This window comes from Carassius carassius, chromosome 28, assembly GCF_963082965.1.
Source record: "Carassius carassius chromosome 28, fCarCar2.1, whole genome shotgun sequence".
Lineage (NCBI taxonomy): Eukaryota > Metazoa > Chordata > Actinopteri > Cypriniformes > Cyprinidae > Carassius > Carassius carassius.
The window spans coordinates 6,099,011-6,115,122 of record NC_081782.1 but is presented as its reverse complement, the minus strand read 5'-3'; positions in this window follow the sequence as shown (position 1 = coordinate 6,115,122).

The window sequence follows — 16,112 nt, the reverse complement described above, 5'->3', positions numbered from 1 at the left end:
CTTCCAGTTACATTTAGGATTGATTTTAAAGTACTTTTACTCGTCTAAAAATCACTCAATGACCTAGGACCGAAATATATTGCAGATTTGTTCACTGAATATAAACCCAACAGATCACTCAGTTCATTAGGATCGAGTCAGTTAGAAATACCAAGGGTTCACACAAAACAAGGGGAGTCCGCCTTTAGTTACTATGCCACCCGCAGTTGGAATCAGCTTCCAGAAGAGATCAAATGTGCTAAAACAGTAGTCACATTTAAATCTAGACTCAAAACCCATCTGTTTAGCTGTGCATTTATTGAATGAGCGATGTCCGAACCGATTGCAATGTATTCACTGAATTTTATGTTTATTTTACGTATTCACTGAATTTTATGTAAAATCATTTTTTATTTTTAACTGTTTTAAATTCCTTTTAAATAAGTCCATTTTTAAATAATTTCCAAAGTTTTAAAATTGCTTGTTTTTATTTTTTTATTATTTTTCTTCATGGCTATTTTACTTTCTTTTATGTTAAGCACTTTGAATTACCATTGTGTACGAAATGTGCTATATAAATAAACTTGCCTTGCCTTACAATAGTGTAAATAAAAGCCAATTACATACATTTTTTCATTCATTTTAATAATTATTAAACATATTTGAATAAAGTGGGAAGTCGTGGCCTAATGGTTAGAGAATCGGACTCCCAATCGAAAGGTTGTGAGTTCGAGTCTCGGGCCGGCAGGAATTGTGGGTGGGGGGAGTGCATGTACAGTTCTCTCTCCACCTTCAATACCACGACTTAGGTGCCCTTGAGCAAGGCATCGAACCCCCAACTGCTCCCCGGGCGCCGCAGCATAAATGGCTGCCCACTGCTCCGGGTGTGTGCTCACAGTGTGTGTGTGTGTGTTCACTGCTCTGTGTGTGTGCATTTCGGATGGGTTAAATGCAGAGCACAAATTCTGAGTATGGGTCACCATACTTGGCTGAATGTCACTTCACTTTTTTTTTCTCACTTTAAATGTAAAACAATTTTATTCTTATTGAATACATTTGTATTTATTTATAACACAATACTTTTCATTGGTTGAACACTAAATATAGTGTAACTAAAGCCAATAATAATTTAAACATTTTAATACAAAGCAATAATAGTAAACTGGAACCAAGTTTTATTGAAATTAATTGTAACTTCTATGTATTTGTAATTGTTTACCATCTGAATAGTGCTTTAGTGGAAAAGTCTTCCAAAGAAACTTAAATTATCCATTCAAAATCAGCATGGCTCCAATTGCTTAAAGATATTTCCAGAAACAGATAAAAAGCCCATAAGTTTGAGTTAGTTAGAGAAAAGGTCTAGAATAATTTATTTGCTTCTTGGGGAGATATTTTGTCATCCAATGCAATGACACTCTGACATTTTAAAACATGAAGCGTTCAAATACTTTTTGGGCACAAGATATATTAATGGCAGCTGTGCTGAAACTCAGACATATATATGTTCATAATGCTGAAATATGTCTTGGGTTGAATTTGCACAACTATGCATCACTGTCCTGTTGGATTTGCAATACCATATGTCACAGTTTTGTAGAAGAGAGCATGTGATTGGCACAGATTTGACACGCTCGAGTCATGCCTCGCCGCGTGAAAATACCTCCAACGCCGCAAGAACCAGTTTATTCACACAGACGAAAGACATTGATGAATCTCTCGCAGAAAAAAGCTGCCTCACACAGTGTATCATTCCCAAATCAAACTGATGACATAGGAACTATGCGAGGAAATTGAAAACCCTAATGAATCTTTTCTACACAAACCCAATCAAAATGCAAAGCAGTATCTGACGGACCTTGAATTTGCCGCAAGCTAATGTCAGTTTATTTTGTATCCTGATTCAAGGGTCAATAACTGCCACAGTGTCCCATTAAACAGCACCAAAGCGTTCAGGATTATAGCCTTTGCAAAACTGCACCAAACCACAGTGGGGAAAACATTGAGCCCCAAGGCTTTATGAAATCACATGAAACAGGCCGGTAAAGGCCATGGAAACTGAAGTACGAGCTAAGAAATTGATCTGAATTCTGGGGTGTCAGGCCTTTTCTACATTTGATAAATAGCAGCTGCAGTAAGCTGGAGGAAGAAATGCAGCACCTGCAAGAGCTGAGTCCTGGTCTGCTGGGGAGACCCCGTCATCTGCTTCCTCCGCATCTGAGAGAAAGAGAGAGGTAAGGTAAATCACTTACTGCAGAGGTTACAGAGTGCAGTCGCTTTGTTCTGCTCTGAGTCTATGATCAGAAAATTCTAAAAACTGAAATTGATTTATGCATTTAAAAACACTTTGCATCAAAAACACTACTAGTACTACATATAGCCAAGTCCATTAGAGTGGACAGAAAATATAGAGTAGAAAGGAAAATAATGAATTCCACTGAAAGCACAGAGGTACCAATGTGTAAAATCAAACATTATAGACTTAGTCTAGCCTGAAAAGCCCCATTGTGATGTGTAAAGGCTTTAGTCAGAGTAAATGGCATATTTAATTTCACACAAACGAAAACGAGGCACTTGAATGGACTGTACTTTCACATCCCCGTTTTCATTTGCATTAAATTACATATGGCTTCTGCTCGACTGGAGTGAGTTGAAATAAGGTGATTGCGGAAAGCAGCGCATGTACCTGCAAAAAAACATCTTGTGCTTTTTCATAGTCTAGTTATTGCTGAATGCTGCTCAAGCAAAACCATATGCTGTGTGTTCAAACGGAACTGAGGATTTATGGTTTTATTGGGGTTTTAGTTAGGACTGTACAAACTGTTCTACTAGTTGTTATTCATACTTAAAGGGAAAGTTCAGACAGAAATGCTTTGAAATTTAGTCAGTTTTTATATATTTACAAAATATCTTCATGGAACATGATCTTTACTTTACTAATGATTTTGGGCATAAAAGAAAAATCTATAATTTTGACCCAGACAATGTTTTTTTGGCTGTTGCTAAAAATATACCCCAGCGACTTAAGACTGGGTTAGTGGTCCAGGGTCACATATATTCAAATAGAAAATAGTTATTTTAAATTGTAATAATATTTCCATTTTTACTGTATTTTTAATCAAATAAATTAAAAGACTTCTTTCAAAAACATTAAAATACACAAATAATATCTCACTGACCCCAAAATGGTAGCTGAATGGTAGCATAAATGCAATACATTCCACCATGATGAATTTTGCTGTTGTATGACATTCATGTTGCTTTTTTGGACCTTGACAGCCATTGGTCACTGTATGGTTTTTTTTTGTATGAAAAGGACGCTCCACGGAAGACACAGAAATGGCTTTCTTATGACACAATAGTGAGCAAAATATGACAGAATTTGTCTTTAAATAGCTCATAAATGTTAAATAAGTAAGGTTTTTCAGTTCTGCTATCAGTAAACTCTGTGGCAGAGCCATGTTTTGATTTTTCCGTACTTCTGTCAGCTGCCTGTGCTCATGACTAATTTGTTTTGCAAATCAAATGCTATGACATTACAATTGCAGAATTCATTATGTTTGCAGAGGGAATGTAGCTTATCATCATTTATCATACATCACACGGTTTTGTTTTCTGTCTCTCTCCCTCTATCGCTCGATTTTTCTCCCTCTAGCTCGCAATCCCGATAAAATACAGACTGAAATATGCATTCAGAAAACACACTGGTGCACTGATTGGTGTAGACATTCAGCCATTCGGCTTATTTGCATGAGGCTCAGCAGTGATCTTTGCCTTACAAATGAGATGTGATTGGTGGGATTGATGAATGGCTCATCAAATCAGTGGAAAGGAAAGCCGGTGTCTAAATCTACAAGTAAACCACCATGGTCGGAAACCGAATGACGAATAATTTAGTTTATGTGTCGTAAGCTTTATTATATAGGCTCAGGCTGAGCTGAATGTACCAGCAGTGGTGACTCTCACACTGTATTGATAGTGTTGACTGAAAAAAGTTGGAGGTAGTGGAAGTGTCGAGGCCCATGACTGTATAAACAGTGGCTGTCGGAGAAAACATGTCCACATACATGAAACTCACTGATCCGGCCCACTGGTACCTGTCAATCAAACAGATGCTAATGTTTATATACATTATAAATTTATTTTTATACATTTCTACATTGAACTTGTGTTTCCTTTTTCCTTCTCAAAAAATTAGCGTATTGTGATAAAGTTCATTATTTTCCATAATGTAATGATAAAAATTAAACTTTCATATATTTTAGATTCATTGCACACCAACTGAAATATTTCAGGTCTTTTATTGTTTCAATACTGATGATTTTGGCATATAGCTCATGAAAACCCAAAATGCCTGTCTCAAAAAATTAGCATATTTCATCCGACCAATAAAAGAAACGTGTTTTTAATACAAAAAAGTCAACCTTCAAATAATTATGTTCAGTTATGCACTCAATACTTGGTCGGGAATCCTTTTGCAGAAATGACTGCTTCAATGCGGCGTGGCATGGAGGAAATCAGCCTGTGGCACTGCTGAGGTGTTATGGAGGCCCAGGATGCTTCGATAACGGCCTAAAGCTCATCCAGAGTGTTGGGTCTTGCGTCTCTCAACTCTCTCTTCACAATATCCCACAGATTCTCTATGGGGTTCAGGTCAGGAGAGTTGGCAGGCCAATTCAGCACAGTAATACCATGGTCAGTAAACCATTTACCAGTGGTTTTGGCACTGTGAGCAGGTGCCAGGTCGTGCTGAAAAATGAAATCTTCATCTCCATAAAGCTTTTCAGCAGATGGAAGCATGAAGTGCTCCAAAATCTCCTGATAGCTAGCTGCATTGACCCTGCCCTTGATAAAACACAGTGGACCAACACCAGCAGCTGACATGGCACCCCAGACCATCACTGACTGTGGGTACTTGACACTGGACTTCAGGTATTTTGGCATTTCCTTCTCCCCAGTCTTCCTCCAGACTCTGGCACCTTGATTTCCGAATGACATGCAAAATTTGTCCAAAAGTCCAGTGCTGCTTCTCTGTAGCCCAGGTCAGGCGCTTCTGCCGCTGTTTCTGGTTCAAAAGTGACTTGACCTGTGGAATGCAGAACCTGTAGCCCATTTTCTGCACACGCCTGTGCACGGTGGCTCTGGATGTTTCTACTCCAGACTCAGTCCACTGCTTCCGCAGGTCCCCCAAGGTCTGGAATTGGTCCTTCTCCACAATCTTCCTCAGGGTCCGGTCACCTCTTCTCATTGTGCAGTGTTTTTTGCCACACTTTTTCCTTCCCACAGACTTCCCACTGAGGTGCCTTGATACAGCACTCTGGGAACAGCCTGTTCGTTCAGAAATTTATTTCTGGGTCTTACCCTCTTGCTTGAGGGTGTCAATGATGGCCTTCTGGTCAGCAGTCTTACCCATGATTGCGGTTTTGAGTAATGAACCAGGCTGGGAGTTTTTAAAAGCCTCAGGAATCTTTTGCAGGTGTTTAGAGTTAATTAGTTGATTCAGATGATTAGGTTAATAGCTTGTTTAGAGAACCTTTTCATGATATGCTAATTTTTTGAGATTGGAATTTTGGGTTTTCATGAGCTGTATGCCAAAATCATCAGTATTAAAACAATAAAAGACCTGAAATATTTCACATGATCAGCATGATTTGAGAATAATCTAAAAATAGTCTTTTACAAGAAATATTGAGGCTTCTGCATTCAATGTGTTCACCTTTAGTGTACAACTGTTAATATTTCTTGTTACTTTATTTCTTTGTTACTAATTTGTTTTTGTTTTAGTTTCAGATTTAAATTTGTAATATTTTATATAATATTTAAATTGTTTAATTTAATTTAATTTAATTTAACTTTCGGTTTTCAATTTCATCATGGTGTCAAACTTCTGGACCAGACAGGACTGAATTACTGAATGAAAATGAAAATAAACCTGCCTTTCCTATCAGGGAATCATATGGGAATTACAGTGCCATGGACCTAGATAAAAACGTTTATATATCAGCCAACTGAGATGTGTGCAGTGTTGTGACACACTAGAGACTGAGAGATAAAACATATCCACAACACACTCCACATGTTCTAGACACCTCACAACGGCATTTATGACAACTTCACCTGTTTTGAAAGTTTTGTGTCAAACCACCATCAAATCCGGGCATCCATTCCAGAGTAACAGAGTTATGGTCGACACGGAGCAGCTTCAGATCTGACGGGGTGGTCTGAGACAGACAGAGACAGAAACAGAGAAAAAACAAGCCTATTAAAAATATAACTACTGCCTAAATCTTATTGCCCTGCTCAGAGAATGTTTATTTAAGAGGGGCAGAGAGACAACAAGAAAGAAATTAACAGGCTACTTCACAGTCAGAAAGAAATATGTGTGTCAATAATACACTTCACTGTGAAACTGCTTAATTATCTTGTTGGCTCTACTGGGACGGGGTGAAGGGGTCAATCCAAAATTGCAAAGCAGGGAGCAAAAATCTGCACCATTCCACTCCCCGGTCGACTGATGATAAGAAGCACATAAAATTTATTATCGCTGTGTCAGATTAATTATGAATATTCGCGGCAGTAAAAACAGAGAAGGAGGTGTGGACAAAAAGAGGTGGATATTGGATTGTATTTCATGGTTTTTATGATAAACATTAAACGTGTCTGCCCGAGTCGATTCCACGGACCTCAGAGAAAGAGAGAGAGAAAGCAACAGCACAACAGAGAGCAGGCAACAGAGGAAAACATTCCAGTTTACTGCAGGAAAGAGAGAATTAAAGTATTATTCCGGGTGCAATACAAGGGTATCTGTTATAAAAGCAAATAATTTCTACTCAACTCTCAATTTATATATATATATATATATATATATATATATATATATATATATATATAGTGTGTGTGTGTGTGTTAGATTATATATATATTAGTACTGTATATTTAATACATAGCAAGTATAGTTCAGAATCAGAAAAGGAATGCAAACTATTTACAATTCAAACTTTTTTGTAAATTTTATTTTAACTTTGGTGGAAATCTCCAGTGTAGGAAAAAAAGTAACATTATTAGTATTAGTATCTAAACAAAGAGAAGTGCACTGTGAGCAGGAGGTACACAGATCGTTCGACCCTATTGTTCTGTATATTAAGGGACAGTCTGAAAAAGAGCGGACGTTGATTACCACAACTGAATAATTAATATCACAATTGCTGCTCCGGTCGAGAAAAACAAAATCTCATTGGCGAGCAGAAATCTCTTTCATGGCTCTGCTCATCATCTTTGTGTGCGCTTATGAGTTGGCGATAAGAAATGCGACACCCAGACGCCGGTGTCTGTTTGTTTTCATTTATTAGGTTTTTATTTATTCATGCATGTATGCTAATTCATGATCACCTTTCAATAAGGGTCAAGAGAAGGTGACCTGACCAGTCAGGCGAAGCTGACCATTCAAGCTTGGCATTGAAAGGCCTATTTCCTGTTTGTACATACTGGTGCTGAAAAGCTGGATGTCTAGAGAGTCCTCTCCCATGCTCCCATCACGTTTATGACGGTCAGAATGCTGTCACCTCCATCTTCTCCTCAGATAAGGTCACATAAACATTAACATGCTATATTTAGGACTAAAACACAACCAAAACAGCTTTGCATTTTCTAAAAGAATTGAAAATCCTGCAATGCAGCAAAAGCTACAAATCCTGTATAGAGAGTTACTGTATAAAGAAAATGCAAATCGGATTTTAATATTAAAATCTCTTCATATTAATCTTGGTTCTTAATATTTTTGTGGAAACGACTATATAAGTTTGGGATTGGAAAAAAATACTTCATGCATGAATTATTTAGCAAGGATGCATTAAATTGTGCAAAAGTAAACGTAAACATTAACATTGACATTGTTGCAAAAGTTTCTATGCTGTTAAGCATCAAAGATGTTTTCAACTTTGATAATAATAAGAAATGTTACTTGAGCACCAAATCAGCATCTTAGAAGATTTTTTGTATCATTATAACAAACTGAACTAAATGCTTCCTTTCTGAATGAAAGTACTAATTTCTTTAAAATTTTTTACTAACCTCATACTTTTGAACGGTAGGGTTTATTTATATATATATATATATATATATATATATATATATATATATATATATATATATATATATATATATATATATTATTATTTTTTTTTATTTTTTTTTTGCAATGTTTTTGAAATAGATTATGTTTTAAGTTGTTTAACCTGTTTAATCCCACCGGTCATTTATAAAGCTCTAAAAACCTTACTGACTGATGTATTAGTGTACTTCATGCAAATATGAAAAAAGGGTCTCAATTAAATATGTGCAGTTTCACATGATTAGAGCAAATTGTCACTTGACCAGAGCAGTTTATTTCCTGTTTGCACCTTGAGAAGATGATGGCTGCATCAAAGCTCCAAAACTAAAGGCTAGTAAAGTGTCTTAACATAAATATATAATCAAGATTTTTGGTACACATGATCTTTAGGGTGTCTAGTATTAATATATGCATTCACATACATTTAGTTTTGTTGAGTGTGGTCATAGAATGAGTAAAAACGTTAATGTCACAATAGTAATATGGGATAACAGTGAACTTATGAATACAATATAAATCAAATTGCAGTTGCTAGTGAAAATGACAAAATATTGCACTAAATTACCAATTCAAATGTTACAAAAATGTACAATAATGATGTTGTAATACTCTAAGCTTTAATATAAAAATTGCTGTTATATTGGATAAATTTGGGAATACACTGAATACAATTGCAGTCTGCAGTGGCTTCAAAAGAGTAATATAGCATAAAAGTAATATGCAGTGCTAATCTTTAAAGTTAGTTTTTGTTTTAATCTTCATAAAAACATACAATTTACTCAGTATTTATATTCATTATGTTTTAATCAGTTTCACTCATAATAACATCTAATCTAATCCAATAATTCATTAAAATGAGTTGATGAGAGTTGATGAGAATTAATTTAAATGTTTCATCATTTAACACCAATTAAATTAATAACCTTTTATAAACCATCAGTGATCATTTTTGTTGACAATAATATAACTGGTAATATAGACTACTTCTATTTTACTTTTATGGTAATTTTTGAAGCTTCCAGGACACACTTTCATCATCCTCAAAAGAAAAGTCCAGACTTTCTGGTTAATATCTCTTTTTAACACAATTATGTAATATAGTTTGACTAGTAGAACTCACAGCGTATGACGAGTTGTCCTTCCACACTGCCAGGAGCAGATATGCCATTGTCTGCTGTACACTGGTACACCTGTCTGGTCACGGGTCATCTCAAATATAATTAATGGGTTAGTTCATCCAGTAATAAAAATTATGTCATTTATAATTCACCCTCACGTCGTTCCAAACCCATGAGACCTCCGTTTATTTTTGGAACACAGTTTAAGATTTTAGATTTAGTCCGAGAGCTCTCAGTCCCTCCATTGAAGCTGTGTGTACGGTCTACTGTCCATGTCCAGAAAGGTAAGAAAAACATCATCAAAGTAGTCCATGTGACATCAGAGGGTCAGTTAGCATCGAAAATACATTTTGGTCCAAAAATAGCAAATACTATGACTTTATTCATCTTTGTCTTCTCTTCCGTGTCTGTTGTGAGACAGTTCAAAACAAAGCAGTAACTAATCATTCGATGTAACCGGATCTTCTTGAACCAGTTCACCAAATCGAACTGAATCGTTTAAAACGGTTTAAGTTTCCAATACGCATTAATCCACAAATGACTTAAGCTGTTAACTTTTTTTAATGTGGCTGACACTCCCTCTGAGTTCAAACAGACCAATATCCCGGAGTAATGCATTTACTCAAACAGTACACTGACTGAACTGCTGTGAAGAGAGAACTGAAGATGAACACCGAGCCGAGCCAGATAACGAACAAAAGATTGACTCGTTCTCAAGTCAAGAACCGGTTGCATCGGTTTTCGGATCACCAGTAGTTCTTTCGGACAGTTCGATTCAATAAACCGGTTGAAGAAAAAGGTTCACAGGTTATTTTGCGCTCGACGTAATGATGTCATTGGCAATGATTGCCCTTGGTTCAAGCCTTCGGTTTACCCGCTCTTAAAATGAGCACAGAATCAGTTCAGAATCAATCACCAAAAGAATCAGTTCGGTTCAGATGCTCTGTGTGTTGGTCTGCTCCACGCTGAATCACATATGCGCATTATCATCAGCTCCTCGGTTCTCGAATCGGACGCGTTTGGAACGACATGAGGGTGAGTTATTAATGACATAATTTTGATTATTGGGTGAACTAACCCTTTAACAAACCAATGCCTTCATCTTCACTCTGCTCTCCCAGATCATCCACTTCCCCTTCACCCTATATAGAAAACACACATACACTTCTAGAAAAGCCACAAACTCACTAACATAAAAGTTAGAAAAAGCCCAAAGAAGGTAATGACTTCACACTAACATTAATTTTCCTATACCTGCACAGAAAACCAGACAGAAAAAGAGGATGGCTTGAGATATCACAGACACTGAGTAAGAACGCGAGCCACTATAGACACAAAAATGGTCAGAAACAGCCCCAATTGTGGCAAACACTGAGAAATGTTGCCTGTGGAAAGGCTGCTTTAATGAAAGCTATTTTTCTCCATTTAGGCCAGAAGTATTAAGCATAAAGGTGAGACATTGTTGTAGTTAGAAGGGTGAAATATAGCACCTCTGTTACAGAGTAGCTGTGACACATGGTATGGTGAGAAAAGAGAAGTCAGAGAAAAAGAGGGAGTTAGAGACAAAAGACGAGTGATGTGAGAGATAAATAGAGGTGATAAAAAGAGAGATAGCAAGCGAGCAGAGCTAACAAAGGACCATATAGTGGGAAAAGGATGAGAATAAGCAAAAGAGAAATGGAGCTGAAAGCAAAACAGGAATGACAAGGACATCGCTCACCATCCACGTCCAGAAAAACATACTGTAGGTGATGGGGTTGGCATAAGTCAGCTGTGTCTCCCAAGTTCACATACACAGAATCAGACTTCATATGAACACTGGGGGCATCTGAAAGCCAAGTCAAAAAGATAACATCAAAACAAGATTTTATAATGTATATCATAATTATTAATTAGGCAACCATTATTATAATATAATTTCTTATAGTAGCAATATAATTTATTATGGTAGTATTAATGTTTTAAAAGGGCTTTTACTTCACATTTTCATTTTTCATTTTTCATTTTAGTTGAAGTATTTTTGTGGTTATATCCAAATACACACACACACACACACACACACACACACACACACACACACACAGAGAGAGAGAGAGAGAGAGAGAGAGAGAGAGAGAGAGAGTATTTTAGTATAATTTGTTTTTATTTTATTTATAGATTTTATTTGAGCTTTATTTCAATGAAAATATTTTTATTAGTTTCAGTTTTAATTAACAATGACTTAGTAATATATGATTAAATATGATATGAATAATAGTACAGACATAAATAATAGAAATATTATATAAATATATATAGTATTAATTTGTATGTAAATCTAAAAATCTCAACTATCTCTGCCTTTACTATACATATTATAAACATTATATTTATAAAATATTAAAATCAAATCTAAAAATGATTTAACTGCATTATAACTATATAACACAATTTGTACTCAAGCTCCTAGAAAAGTGGACCTAAAATGGTTACCTCATGCACAATTCTTTTTTAAAACAATCAAACATTTTGACTATGAATTAATACATTTGTAAAATATCAAAATACAAAAAATATATATACTGTGCCTAGAGTCGTTCGTGTCATTAGCGTAAAATACTAACAACAGACTCTATACTGTAAAAAATATTTTTAAGTCAGATAACATAATACTTTGAGTTGCTGTTGATTAAACAAGTCCCTTTTTCATGTCAAGTCAAATTCTCAAAGAAGTCAAGCTTTTTAGGCAGAGTCAATTATTTACAGTTAAACCAACTCTCTCTCTCTTTCTCTATATATATTTATATATAAAGTGTTCACAGTCTACTGTGAACTCTTGTGTTTCATATAAGGTGTACTACATGTGAGAATTTACAGTTGCTCATTAAAAACATTTTGGTTGAATCTTGCTCACCAGGTATTCAGCCTTTAGCAGCGTTTGCTAATTGTAGCACGTTTAAATGACATTCCCTTTTGTTCGGGCCATGACAGTTCAATTTCCACCTCAGCTTATTTCAACGACAGCGCAAACGATTTTGAAGTAAAGTTAACTTGCGGCATTTGATTGTCTAAATTCGGATGTGTTGGTGCCAGACTTGCCTTTGTTTAAGTTTCGATACAGTGTGCCTCTGCACTTCCTGTTTGAATTATTCACAGGGCGTGAAAGCCTTAACAATCAAGGTCTATTGTAATGTCATCCTTATTCTCTGTAGAGCAGAAACACTGCTATTTCAAACCCTCCAGTATTCCTCCATGGCTGGTTGCAAACACGTCTCTGTCGCTATACTGCCGCACATGTCTCAACAGAGGGAATGCTTACTGAGGCAAATTAACAATGCTCTTGAAAGGCTACAGAATTAACACCCCCTCAAAAAGAATCTGTCACACTCTGTCAGGATAACTGTATTATTAAAAGGGATCAGAGAACACTAATGAAGAAGAGCATCAGCGGATGCAAAGTAGATATATAAATAAATAAATAAAAAAAACATTAAGAAGTTGATTTCATTCAGCCATGTATAACTATTTTTATAGCTGAGCAATTACTGCTGACATTTCTACATGCTTGCACTGACCTAAGGCCTACTCAGATCATCCGTACTGATACAATAATAGAATTGCTATATTAATTTGACAATATTAATCACATTTAGGCTGGTTAGCACTAAAGGTTTTTTCTTCCAGAGCTCTAATAAATCTCTATTTCAAATAAATATGAAGAAATATGTGTATTCTTGATAAGGCAACTTACATTCAATAACTAAGTGTATACTTAGTGAGAATGTTTCACATATAACTGCATAAAAACACACTCCATTTGTACAGGAATAGCAGTTTTAATAAGCTTTTTACATCAAGAATTAGAATGAGACGGCAGAAAAAATGCATGGCTAATTATTTCATGGTGTGCAATAAAACCTGTATATTAGGACTAATTTTACACAATATCTGTGACACTCATAAGGTTTTCACTACTAAAACCAATGCTGTGTTTTCCATAACTTGCTGCATAACTTAATTTACATGACGTAATTTAACTAAATGGTCCCAGTGCCATCTTTCTATTTGGTGCTTGTTTTCATGTGTAAATAAACCCAGATGGAGCTGAACCACCAAGTTATTTGTTTTTATTGGTTTCTATTAATTAAATGTCTAATTAACACTTCATTTACTCATCACAGCTTGCATTTTACCAGAAGAAAAATAAAAGACACTAAAAACAAAACATTCACAACTAAAATTCATAACAAAATAAAACATTATATTAAATATTTGAATTCCTTCTGTCCGACCTTCCATCGATTCATTTATCATCATGCAAAAATGTATGATTCAAAAATAAAATAGCACTGCTTTGACCTTCCTCATATGCAGGGAAGTTGCATTGAAGTTCCTAAAAAAGTGGTCTTAGATTGGTTGCCTCAGGCACATAAAGCAAACTCCTCTGCCTCATCTCTATCCCTGTCCCCAGGAGGATCATATCTTCGACCAAGTGGGCCATTACCACCAGCGTAATCTCTGGCGTGTACAATCCTCGTCTGCATTGTTCCTAATGGGCAGAAAGAGGGGGGCCTACATGGAAAACAGCACCATTGGTAAAAGCTATTCAAATGGCCCATACATAATGAATATCTAGCACTGTCAGATGCTATTGTATGAGAACGTGGAGATCCATTAGTGCAGAAGGATTTGCAGGAACATGCAGGCCTAGATTTGAAGGAGTGCTATTATTAAATCATTAAGGAAGTGGGAGTGCTCTTTCTTTCTTTTTCCCTCTCTGCGCCCTTCTCTTTTTCTTCATTTCACTTTCAAGTGTGTGTACGTCTGTGTGTGGGCTTGAATTGGCTAATAAATATGTGGTACAAATATTGAGAACAGCGTAGATTGGCTTTGCAGCACAACTTTTGTGGTAATTTACATTGAGAAAAAAAAAAATCCATACTATCCTGACTGATGATATATGTGACCCTGGACCAAAAAACCAGTCGTAAGTCGCCCGGGGTATAATTGCAGCAATAGTCAAAAATACATTGTATGAGGCAAATTTATAGATTTTTCTTTTATGCCAAAAATCATTAGGATATTAAGTAAAGATCATGTTCCATGAAGATATTTTGTACATTTACTACCGTAAATATATCAAAACGTAATTTTTGATTAGTAATATGCATTGCCAAGACTTCATTTCGATAATTTTAAAGGCAATTTTCTCACTATTTAGATGTTTTTGCATTGCATCCTCATATTCCAGATATTCAAAAAGTTGCATCTTGACCCAATATTGTCCTTTCCTATCAAACCATACATCAATGGAAAGCGTATTTATTCAGCATTCAGATGATGTATAAATCTCAAAATCTCAAAATTGACACTTTATACTGGTTTTGTGGTCCAGCGTAACATTTTAACCTTGCTTTTCACACATCCTTACATTAATTACATTAATAGGTATTTATACATACAGTATCAAGTATTTGACTAAGACTAAGGTATTCAATTGGCATTAGTGGTTATTAGCAAAGATGTTGATTCTTGTGTCATCTTTCATGCTAATATGAGTTTGTCTCACAAGCCTGACTGTCAACATTGTCAAGACATATTGGGTGCCTATTTGTGTCATCATACTGGTTAGTTCCACCCACAGTGAAATCTCATTGGTTGCAAGTCCTGCTTTACTAAATCCTTTCTTTTTTAGAATATACAGTGGTCAAAACGTCAATATAATTATTATAAAAAATCAGTCTTGGTTAAATAAAAATAAAAAACATGAATAATAATAATAAATAAATAAATAAATAAATAAATAAATAAATAAATAAATATATATATTTGTAATTATATATTAGAATATAAAAAATATTATTATTTTATATTTTAAGTAATGAATTTTTTTTTATGGTTTTAGTTTTAGTTAACGCCAACACTAAATTATTTTGTTATCATTAAAACTGTTTAACGCAAAATAATTATGTAAAATTATTTAACATTATTAAATAATTATATAAATTGTTTTTACTATATTTATAAATATTTAAATCAATAATTACAATACTTTCTTCATTGTAAATTTTTCTAAATCCCGATTTGAAGGTATTAAATCACACATTTTGAACATGGTCTTAGATTTTTAAACCCCCCATGTATGTCCCTGATGGCTATTTGTTGCTTACTACAGCATTTTGCTTTCAAAACTTGTTGAATCTCTCCTAGTTAGGCTGAGGTGTCAGACTTAGATTGAGTTCCTCACACTGTACATCCAGCTTGAGTTTTGTGCGGTTCTTCCCATCAGCGTTGGAACACTCTATGATGTAATTGCCCCCATCTCGCAGAGACACGTTGATGATTTCCAGGGTCCAGTCGTCGAAGTGATAATGAGGATCTCTTTCTGTCACAAACATACAAAGGCGTGAAACAACCCACACAGAACAGGTGAATCACAGAGCTGTGACAATACGAATCCACAAAACCAACCAAAATGTGAACTGCTACACATATATACACACACAAACACTGAAACAGCTGTTTTTTCCGCTAAAACCCTTCTCCCAGAGAAAGCTCTTTGGAGGAATACCTCAGGGACCTCGACACAAGACTGCTAGAAGCTTTCAACATGAAGATGAAGACCGGAAGTGTTGTGTCGCATTCAGAGCGACAGCAACGCTCATTTAGGCTGCATACATTAGCACAAGATCACATCTGCCAAGCTGCAGTGCCAGAACCCATCGATGTTTTATTCAGAATGCATATGGCAATGTGTGTTTACGTCTGTTTGAATGTTTAGAGCGCCTGTGAGGGTGACACAGTTCGTAATGTCGTGTAGTGCTGTCTGCTACCTTTCACGAGCTTTTCAAACTGCAGGTGATTTCATCCGGATTGGCCGAGACTTTGACAGGAAGTGTGGCAGTTTCATCCTCAATGACCTGGACCTG